The sequence below is a fragment of the Oncorhynchus gorbuscha genome, linkage group LG10, assembly GCF_021184085.1.
Source record: "Oncorhynchus gorbuscha isolate QuinsamMale2020 ecotype Even-year linkage group LG10, OgorEven_v1.0, whole genome shotgun sequence".
Taxonomy (NCBI): Eukaryota; Metazoa; Chordata; class Actinopteri; order Salmoniformes; family Salmonidae; genus Oncorhynchus; species Oncorhynchus gorbuscha.
Window position 1 is genome coordinate 2,111,654 of NC_060182.1, and position 10,738 is coordinate 2,122,391.

At 51.5% G+C, this 10,738-nt stretch overlaps 1 protein-coding gene across 1 annotated transcript in view; it reads right to left on the minus strand.

Moving 5' to 3' along the window:
- LOC124045389 (plexin-B3-like) overlaps positions 1-10,738 on the minus strand; it is a 623,492-nt gene that overhangs the window by 47,414 nt on the left and 565,340 nt on the right. The gene's annotated exons all lie outside the window — the stretch shown is intronic.

A 10,738-nucleotide genomic window follows, 5' to 3' on the forward strand; every position in this document is an offset into this window, starting at 1 on the left:
ATACCTGGAACAATACCCACAGTAATACCTGGAACAATACCCACAGTAATACCTGGAACAATACCCACAGTAATACCTGGAACAATACCCACAGTAATACCTGGAACAATACCCACTGTAATACCTGGAACAATACCCACAGAACACTGTAATACCTGGAACAATACCCACTGTAATACCTGGAACAATACCCACAGAACACAGTAATACCTGGAACAATACCCACAGTAATACCTGGAACAATACCCACAGTAATACCTGGAACAATACCCACAGAACACACTGTAATACCTGGAACAATACCCACTGTAATACCTGGAACAATACCCACTGTAATACCTGGAACAATACCCACAGAACACACTGTAATACCTGGAACAACACCCACAGAACACTGTAATACCTGGAACAATACCCACAGAACACTGTAGGACCTGGAACAATACCCACAGAACACACTGTAATACCTGGAACAATACCCACAGAACACTGTAATACCTGGAACAATACCCACAGAACACTGTAGGACCTGGAACAACACCCACAGAACACTGTAGGACCTGGAACAATAACCACAGAACACTGTAGTACCTGGACCAATACCCACAGTAATACCTGGAACAATACCCACAGTAATACCTGGAACAACACCCACAGAACACACTGTAATACCTACAACAATACCCACAGAACACTGTAATACCTGGAACAATACCCACAGTAATACCTGGAACAACACCCACAGAACACACTGTAATACCTACAACAATACCCACAGAACACTGTAATACCTGGAACAATACCCACAGAACACTGTAATACCTGGAACAATACCCACAGTAATACCTGGAACAATACCCACAGTAATACCTGGAACAATACCCACAGTAATACCTGGAACAATACCCACAGTAATACCTGGAACAATACCCACAGTAATACCTGGAACAATACCCACAGTAATACCTGGAACAATACCCACACTAATACCTGTAACAATACCCACAGAACACTGTAATACCTGAAACAATACCCACAGTACACTGTAATACCTGGAACAATACCCACAGAACACTGTAATACCTGGAACAATACCCACAGAACACTGTAGTACCTGGAACAATACCCACAGTAATACCTGGAACAATACCCACAGTAATACCTGGAACAATACCCACAGTAATACCTGGAACAATACCCACAGTAATACCTGGAACAATACCCACAGTAATACCTGGAACAATACCCACAGTAATACCTGGAACAATACCCACAGAACACACTGTAATACCTGGAACAATACCCACAGTACAGTAGTATTTGAAGACAAACAGCAAGTCCACAGAGATGAGGGTGATTCCAGTCTACAGTCTGACCTTAATGAGTTTGGATCAGAGTAAAGGTCACAGTCACAGAGTAAAGGTCACAGTCACAGAGTAAAGGTCGACCCAGCTGTAGAACATCTACATTACATAGCGGGGTGACTTCCTGCTTCACAGACATCAACACAACTGAAATCTGTCAGGACTCCCGAGCACGATAGTCTGTCTCACCTCTCAACCAGCTGCTTGTATCTGGGGATCTCTCTGGCGTAGAGCAGCTTGTTCACCGGAGAGTCCTAGAGGTCAACAAAACCACCCGTCATCACTACACGTGTTCATATGGATTAGAAAATATAGATACAAGACTCCTTTCCCTTAACCTGTTCTCACAGGCTAAAGTTGTCTGGACAGACCTGATGAGAGGAACGACAAGAGCTGAGAATCTGAATCGATATCAATTGTAATGTCGATGACTGATTTCTCCCTACTGTATTGTGAAAATTACCATCAACAAAATATCACAGAATCAAGATGTTGAAACTTGGGTATTATTATTAATAATAGAGAAAATATATACGAAATAAAAAATAAACAAGTTAAACAAAGAAATAAACATCAGCAGAGGAACATCTCTGACCCGTCCGACTTTGTGTTCTGAGGTGGTGCAGGAGTCGATGAACGTCTGAGCGATGACCGAGAGGACGGCGTCCACGCTATCCGTCACCTGGACGTCCAACACAAACTGAGGGTTCTTCAGGATGTTGACCCAGAACCTCAGAGGCAGGCTGGGAGGGAACGCAAGGACATAGAAAATATACAACAAAACAAACCAATATCACAGTTGATCACCGACACTGTTTTTAAAATCTTTAATTTTACCTTTATTTAACCAGGCAAGTCAGTTAAGAACCAATTCTTATTTTCAATGACGGCCTAGGAACAGTGGGTTAACTGCCTGTTCGGGGGCAGAACGACAGATTTGTACCTTGTCAGCTCGGGGGTTTGAACTCGCAACCTTCCGGTTACTAGTCCAACGCTCTAACCACTAGGCTACTCTAGGACGCGAGGTGATGTCTGCTCTGTCACCGATGACAAACTGACCTGTTGGTCTTCCAGATGTGTACGGTCTCGGGGTCACCGATGACAAACTGACCTGTTGGTCTTCCAGATGTGTACGGTCTCGGGGTCGTCGATGACAAACTGACCTGTTGGTCTTCCAGATGTGCACGGTCTCGGGGTCGTCGATGCCGTGTTTCTCCGCCATGTCATCCAGGAAGTCAAAGAAGAAGCGCACAGCGATGGGAGGAGGGCGCTTGGTGTTGAGAATGGCTATGAACACATCGTCTACAAACTTCTGCAGCGTCCCCTAGAGAGGAGAGAGATAACATCCTCTAGACACACAGCTAGGTGGGGCCCACTCCCCTCCTCCCCTCGACAGTAGGGCCCACTCCCCTCCTCCCCCGACAGTAGGGCCCGCTCCCCTCCTCCCCCGACAGTAGGGCCCGCTCCCCTCCTCCCCCGACAGTAGGGCCCGCTCCCCTCCTCCCCCGACAGTAGGGCCCGCTCCCCTCCTCCCCGACAGTAGGGCCCGCTCCCTTCCTCCCCCGACAGTAGGGCCCGCTCCCCTCCTCCCCCCGACAGTAGGGCCCGCTCCCCTCCTCCCCCCGACAGTAGGGCCCGCTCCCCTCCTCCCCTCGACAGTAGGGCCCGCTCCCCTCGACAGTAGGGCCCGCTCCCCTCCTCCCCGACAGTAGGGCCCGCTCCCCTCCTCCCCGACAGTAGGGCCCGCTCCCCTCCTCCCCCGACAGTAGGGCCCACTCCCCTCCTCCTCTTGACAGTAGGGTCCGCTCCCCGACAGTAGGGCCCGGTCCCCTCCTCCCCCGACAGTAGGGCCCACTCCCCTCCTCCCCCGACAGTAGAGCCCGCTCCCGTCCTCTCCGACAGTAGAGCCCGCTCCCCTCCTCCCCCGACAGTAGGGCCCGCTCCCGTCCTCCTCTCGACAGTAGGGCCCACTCCCCACCTCCCCTGACAGTAGGGCCCGCTCCCCTCCTCTCCTCGACAGTAGGGCCCCGCTCCCCTCCTCCCCGACAGTAGGTCCCTTCCCCCTCCCCCGACAGTAGGGCCCCGCTCCCCTCCTCCCTCGACAGTAGGGCCGCTCCCCTCCTCCCCTCGACAGTAGGGCCCGCTCCCCTCCTCCCTCGACAGTAGGGCCCGCTCCCGCTCCTCCTCTCGACAGTAGGGCCCACTCTCCCCGACAGTAGGGCCCGCTCCCCTCCTCCCCTCGACAGTAGGGCCCGGCTCCCCTCCTCCCCTCGACAGTAGGGCCCGCTCCCCCTCCTCCCTCGACAGCAGTGCCCGCTCACCTCGACAGTAGGGCCCGCTCCCCTCCTCCCCCCCTCGACAATGGGGCCGCTCCCCTCCTCCCCTCGACAGTAGGGCCGGCTCCGCTCCTCCTCTCGACAGTGAGGCCCCTCTCCCCGACAGTGGGGCCTGCTCCCCTCCTCCCCGACAGTGAGGCCCCGCTCCCCTCCTCCCCCGACAGTAGGGCCCGCTCCCCTCCTCCCCCCGACAGTAGGGCCCCCGCTCCCCTCCTCCCTCGACAGCAGTGCCCACTGCCTCGACAGTGAGACCCCGCTCCCTTCCTCCCCGACAGTAGGAACCCTTCCCCCCTCCCCCCGACAGTAGGAGCCCGCTCCCCCTGCTCCCCCCGACAGTAGGGCCCGCTTCCCCGCTCCCGACAGTAGGGCCCGTCCCCTCTCCCCCCGACAGTAGGGCCCTCTCCCCTCCTCCACCGACAGTAGGTCCCGCTTCCCCGCTCCCCCCGACAGTAGGGCCCGCTCCCCTCCTCCCCCACGACAGTAGGGGCCAACTCTCCTCACTCTCCCCGACAGTAGAGCCCGCTCCGTCCTCCCCGACAGTAGAACCCCGCTCCCCTCCTCCCCGACAGTAGGGCCCGCTCCCTTCCTCCTCGACAGTAGGGGCCCGCTCCCTCCCCCCCTGACAGGGGCCCGCTCCCCTCCTCCCCGACAGTAGGGCCCGCTCCCGTCCTCCCCTCGACAGTAGGGCCTGCTCCTCTCCCCCTGACAGTAGGGCCCGCCCCCTCCTCCCCCGACAGTAGGGCCCGCTCCCCTCCTCCCGACAGTAGGCCCTGCTCCCCTCCTCCCCTCGACAGCAGTGCCCACTCACCTCGACAGTAGGGCCCGGCTCCCTTCTCCCCCCGACAGTAGGACCCGCTCCCCCCTCCCCCGACAGTAGCCCCCGCTCCCCTCCTCCCCCGACGACAGTAGGTCCCGCTTCCCCCTCCCCCCGACAGTAGGGCTCCGCTCCCCTCACTCCCCCTCGACAGTAGGGCCCGCTCCGCTCCTCCCTCGACAGTAGGGCCCGCTCCGCCCTTCCCGACAGTAGGGCCCACTCTCCCCCGACAGTAGGGGCCTGCTCCTCCTCCCCCGACAGTAGGGCCCGGCTCCTCCCTCCCCCCGGCTGTAGGGCCTCGCTCCCCTCCTCCCCTCGACAGTAGGGCCCGCTCCCTCCTCCCCCGACAGTAGGGCCCGCTCCCCTCCTCCCCGACAGTAGGGCCCGCTCCCCTCCTCCCCTCGACAGCAGTGCCCGCTCACCTCGACAGTAGGGCCCGCTCCTTCCTCCCCCGAGGGAGGGGCTGGTCCTCACTGTCAGGAGAAGATGAATTCACCTTTCAGCAGGACAATAACCTGGTTCAGTCTGCTTTCCACCAGACACTGGGAGATGAATTCACCTTTCAGCAGGACAATAACCTGGTTCAGTCTGCTTTCCACCAGACACTGGGAGATGAATTCACCTTTCAGCAGGACAATAACCTGGTTCAGTCTGCTTTCCACCAGACACTGGGAGATGAATTCACCTTTCAGCAGGACAATAACCTGGTTCAGTCTGCTTTCCAGCAGACACTGGGAGATGAATTCACCTTTCAGCAGGACAATAACCTGGTTCAGTCTGCTTTCCAGCAGACACTGGGAGATGAATTCACCTTTCAGCAGGACAATAACCTGGTTCAGTCTGCTTTCCACCAGACACTGGGAGATGAATTCACCTTTCAGCAGGACAATAACCTGGTTCAGTCTGCTTTCCACCAGACACTGGGAGATGAATTCACCTTTCAGCAGGACAATAACCTGGTTCAGTCTGCTTTCCACCAGACACTGGGAGATGAATTCACCTTTCAGCAGGACAATAACCTGGTTCAGTCTGCTTTCCACCAGACACTGGGAGATGAATTCACCTTTCAGCAGGACAATAACCTGGTTCAGTCTGCTTTCCACCAGACACTGGGAGATGAATTCACCTTTCAGCAGGACAATAACCTGGTTCAGTCTGCTTTCCACCAGACACTGGGAGATGAATTCACCTTTCAGCAGGACAATAACCTGGTTCAGTCTGCTTTCCACCAGACACTGGGAGATGAATTCACCTTTCAGCAGGACAATAACCTGGTTCAGTCTGCTTTCCACCAGACACTGGGAGATGAATTCACCTTTCAGCAGGACAATAACCTGGTTCAGTCTGCTTTCCACCAGACACTGGGAGATGAATTCACCTTTCAGCAGGACAATAACCTGGTTCAGTCTGCTTTCCACCAGACACTGGGAGATGAATTCACCTTTCAGCAGGACAATAACCTGGTTCAGTCTGCTTTCCACCAGACACTGGGAGATGAATTCACCTTTCAGCAGGACAATAACCTGGTTCAGTCTGCTTTCCACCAGACACTGGGAGATGAATTCACCTTTCAGCAGGACAATAACCTGGTTCAGTCTGCTTTCCACCAGACACTGGGAGATGAATTCACCTTTCAGCAGGACAATAACCTGGTTCAGTCTGCTTTCCAGCAGACACTGGGAGATGAATTCACCTTTCAGCAGGACAATAACCTGGTTCAGTCTGCTTTCCACCAGACACTGGGAGATGAATTCACCTTTCAGCAGGACAATAACCTGGTTCAGTCTGCTTTCCACCAGACACTGGGTGATAATCACTCCTTCTCATATAATAACCTGGTTCAGTCATTTTCCAGCAGACACTGGGAGATGAATTCACCTTTCAGCAGGACAATAACCTGGTTCAGTCTGCTTCACCAGACCCTGGGAGATGAATTCACCTTTCAGCAGGACACACCTGTCTCAGTCTGCTTTCCACTGGTGACACTGGGAGATGAATTCACCTTTCATCAGGACACCTGTTCAGCCTGAGTCAGCAGACACTGGGAGATGAATTCACCTTTCTTAGCAGGACAATAACCTGGTTCAGCCTGCTTTCCAGCAGACACTGGGAGATGAAATCACCTTTCAGCAGGACACACCTGTTCAGTCTGCTTTCCAGCAGACACTGGAGATGAATTCACTTTTCAGCAGGACAATACCTGTTCAGTCTGCTTTCCACTGACACTGGGAGATGAATTCACCTTTCATCAGACAATAACTCTGGCCTCCCAGTCTGCTTTCTACCAGACACTGGGAGATGAATTCACCTTCATCAGGACACCTGTTCAGTCTGCTTTCCACCAGACACTGGGAGATGACCTTCAGCAGGACAATAACCTGGTTCAGTCTGCTTTCTTACCAGACACACTGAGATGAATCTGCAGGACACACCTCTAGTCTGCTTTCCAGCAGACACTGGGAGATGAATTCACCTTTCAGCAGGACACACCTGGTTCAGCCTGCTTTCCAGCAGACACTGGGAGATGAATTCACCTTTCAGCAGGACACACCTGTCTAGCCTGTCACCAGACACTGGGAGATGAATTCACCTTTTCAGCAAGACAATAACTCTGGGTTCAGCCCGCTTTCCACCAGACACTGGGAGATGAATCACCTTTCAGCAGGACAAGACACACCCTGGTTCAGTCTGCTTTCCACCAGACACTGGGAGATGAATTCACCTTTCAGCAGGACACACCCTGGTTCAGTCTGCTTTCCACCAGACACTGGGAGATGAATTCACCTTTCAGCAGGACACCTGGGGTTCAGTCTGCTTTCCACCAGACACTGGGAGATGAATTCACCTTTCAGCAGGACAATAACCTGGTTCAGTCTGCTTTCCACCAGACACTGGGAGATGAATTCACCTTTCAGCAGGACAATAACCTGGTTCAGTCTGCTTTCCACCAGACACTGGGAGATGAATTCACCTTCAGCAGGAGACACCATACTGGGAGATGAATTCCTGCAAGACACACCTCTAGTCTGCTTTCCACCAGACACTGGGAGATGAATTCACCTTTCAGCAAGACAATAACCTGGTTCAGTCTGCTTTCCACCAGACACTGGGAGATGAATTCACCTTTCAGCAGGACACACCTGGTTCAGTCTGCTTTCCAGCAGACACTGAGATGAATTCACCGCAGTACCTCAGTCTGCTTTCCACCAGACACTGGGAGATGAATTCACCTTTCAGCAAGACAATAACCTGGTTCAGTCTGCTTTCCAGCAGACACTGAGATGAATTCACCTTTCAGCAGGACAATACCCTGTTCAGTCTGCTTTCCAGCAGACACTGGGAGATGAATTCACCTTCTGTAGCAGGACAATAACCTGGTTCAGTCTGTTTCCACCAGATACCAGAGATGAATTCTTTCCACCTGGTTCAGTCTGCTTCCACAGACATGGGGAGATGAATCTACCTTTTCAGCAACATCAGATACTGAGGGTCTCATGTCAGTATTCAGACTCCTTGACTTATTCCACATTATGTTGTAATACAGGCTGAATTCAAATGGGATTGAATAGAAATATACATTCTTGTTATTTGTATTGTATCTTATTTACAGACGTATTCAAACCCCTATGAGTCACTGGGCATGTTGTGGAATCACCTAACAGCTGGGAGTCTCTAAAACCCCTATGAGTCACCAAATGTCAGAATCACCTAACAGCTGGGAGTCTCTAAACCCCCTATGAGTCACTACATGTCAGAATCACCTAACAGCTGGGAGTCTCTAAAACCCCCTATGAGTCACTACATGTCAGAATCACCTAACAGCTGGGAGTCTCTAAAACCCCCTATGAGTCACTACATGTCAGAATCACCTAACAGCTGGGAGTCTCTAAAACCCCTGATGAGTCACTACATGTCAGAATCATCTAACAGCTGGGAGTCTCTAAAACCCCTATGAGTCACTACATGTCAGAATCACCTAACAGCTGGGAGTCTCTAAAACCCCCTATGAGTCACTACATGTCAGAATCACCTAACAGCTGGGAGTCTCTAAAACCCCTATGAGTCACTACATGTCAGAATCACCTAACAGCTGAGTCTCTAGACCCTATGAGTCACTACATGTCAGAATCACCTAACAGCTGGGAGTCTCTAAAACCCCTATGAGTCACTACATGTCAGAATCACCTAACAGCTGGGAGTCTCTAAAACCCCTATGAGTCACTACATGTCAGAATCACCTAACAGCTGGGAGTCTCTAAAAACCCCTATGAGTCAATACATGTTAGAATCACCTAACAGCTGGGAGTCTCTAGAAACCCCCTATGAGTCACCTACATGTTGCAGAATCACTCTAACAGCTGGGAGTCTCTAAAAACCCCTATGAGTCACTACATGTCAGAATCACCTAACAGCTGGGAGTCTCTAAAACCCCTATGAGTCACTACATGTTAGAATCACCTAACAGCTGGGAGTCTCTAAAACCCCTATGAGTCACTACATGTCAGAATCACCTAACAGCTGGGAGTCTCTAAAACCCCCTATGAGTCACTACATGTCAGAATCACCTAACAGCTGGGAGTCTCTAAAACCCCATGAGTCACTACATGTCAGAATCACCTAACAGCTGGGAGTCTCTAAAACCCCTATGAGTCACTACATGTCAGAATCACCTAACAGCTGGGAGTCTCTAAAACCCCTATGAGTCACTACATGTCAGAATCACCTAACAGCTGGGAGTCTCTAAAACCCCCTATGAGTCACTACATGTTAGAATTGATCTTAATATTGGGAGTCTTAAACTCCCCTATGAGTCACTACATGTTAGAATCACTCAACAGCTGGGAGTCTCTAAACCCCTATGAGTCACTGCATGCTAGAATCACCTAACAGCTGGGCACTTGGGAAACCCCTAAGGGATACTACATGTTAGAATCACCTGATTCAACCACGGCCTGTCCTTGGACACCTGTGCGATCAAACCTCCAAACCAGCTTCAATGCCATACAATACTCCTTCCGTGCCTCCAACTGCTCTGTAAATCGCTTAGAACAAATGCATGCTTTTCAACCGCTCGCTGCCTGCACCCGCACGCCTGACCAGCATCACCACCCTGGATGGTTCCGACCTTGAATATGTGGACATCTATAAGTACCTAGGTGTCTGGCTAGACTGTAAACTCTCCTTCCAGACTCATCAAACATCTCCAATCGAAAATCAAAATCAAGAGTCGGCTTTCTATTCCGCAACAAAGCCTCCTTCACTCACGCTGCCAAACTTACCCTAGTAAACTGACTATCCTACCGATCCTCGACTTGGCGATGTCATCTACAAAATTGCTTCCAACACTCTACTCAGCAAACTGGATGCAGTTTATCACAGTGCCATCCGTTTTGTCACTAAAGCACCTTTATACCACCCACCACTGCGACTTGTATGCTCTAGCGGCTGGGCTCCTCGCTACGATATTCGTCGCCAGACCCACTGGCTCCAGGTCATCTACAAGGCCATGCTAGGTAAAGCTCCGCCTTATCTCAGTTCACTGGTCACGATGGCAACACCCATCCGTAGCACGCGCGCCTCCAGCAGGTGTATCTCACTGATCATCCCTAAAGCCAACACCTCATTTGGCCGCCTTTCGTTCCAGTACTCTGCTGCCTGTGACTGGAACGACTGTAAAATCGCTGAAGTTGAGACTTTTATCTCCCTCACAAACTTCAAACATCTGCTATCTGAGCAGCTAACCCGATCACTGCAGCTGTACATAATCTATTGGTAAATAGCCCACCCATTTTCACCTACACTCATCCCCATACTGTTTTTATTTATTTATTTTCTGCTCTTTTGCACACCAATATCTCTACCTGCTTCCCATGACCATCTGAGTCATTTATCACTCCAGTGTTAATCTGCAAACATTGTAACTAATTCGCCTACCTCTCTCATGACTTTTTGCCACACATTGTATATAGGCCTCCCCACCATTTTCCACTGTGTTATTGACTTGTTAATTGCTTACTCCATGTGTGTAACTCTGTTGTTGTCTGTTCTAACACTGCTATGCTACTATCTTGGCCGGAGTCACGGGTGCAAAATGAGAACTTGTTCCTCAACTAGCCTCACCTGGATTTAAACAAAGGTGTTCTCAACTAGCAACCCTACCTGGTTAAATAAAGGTGTTCTCAACTAGCCTACCTGGTGAAAAAATAAAAATAAATAAATAAACA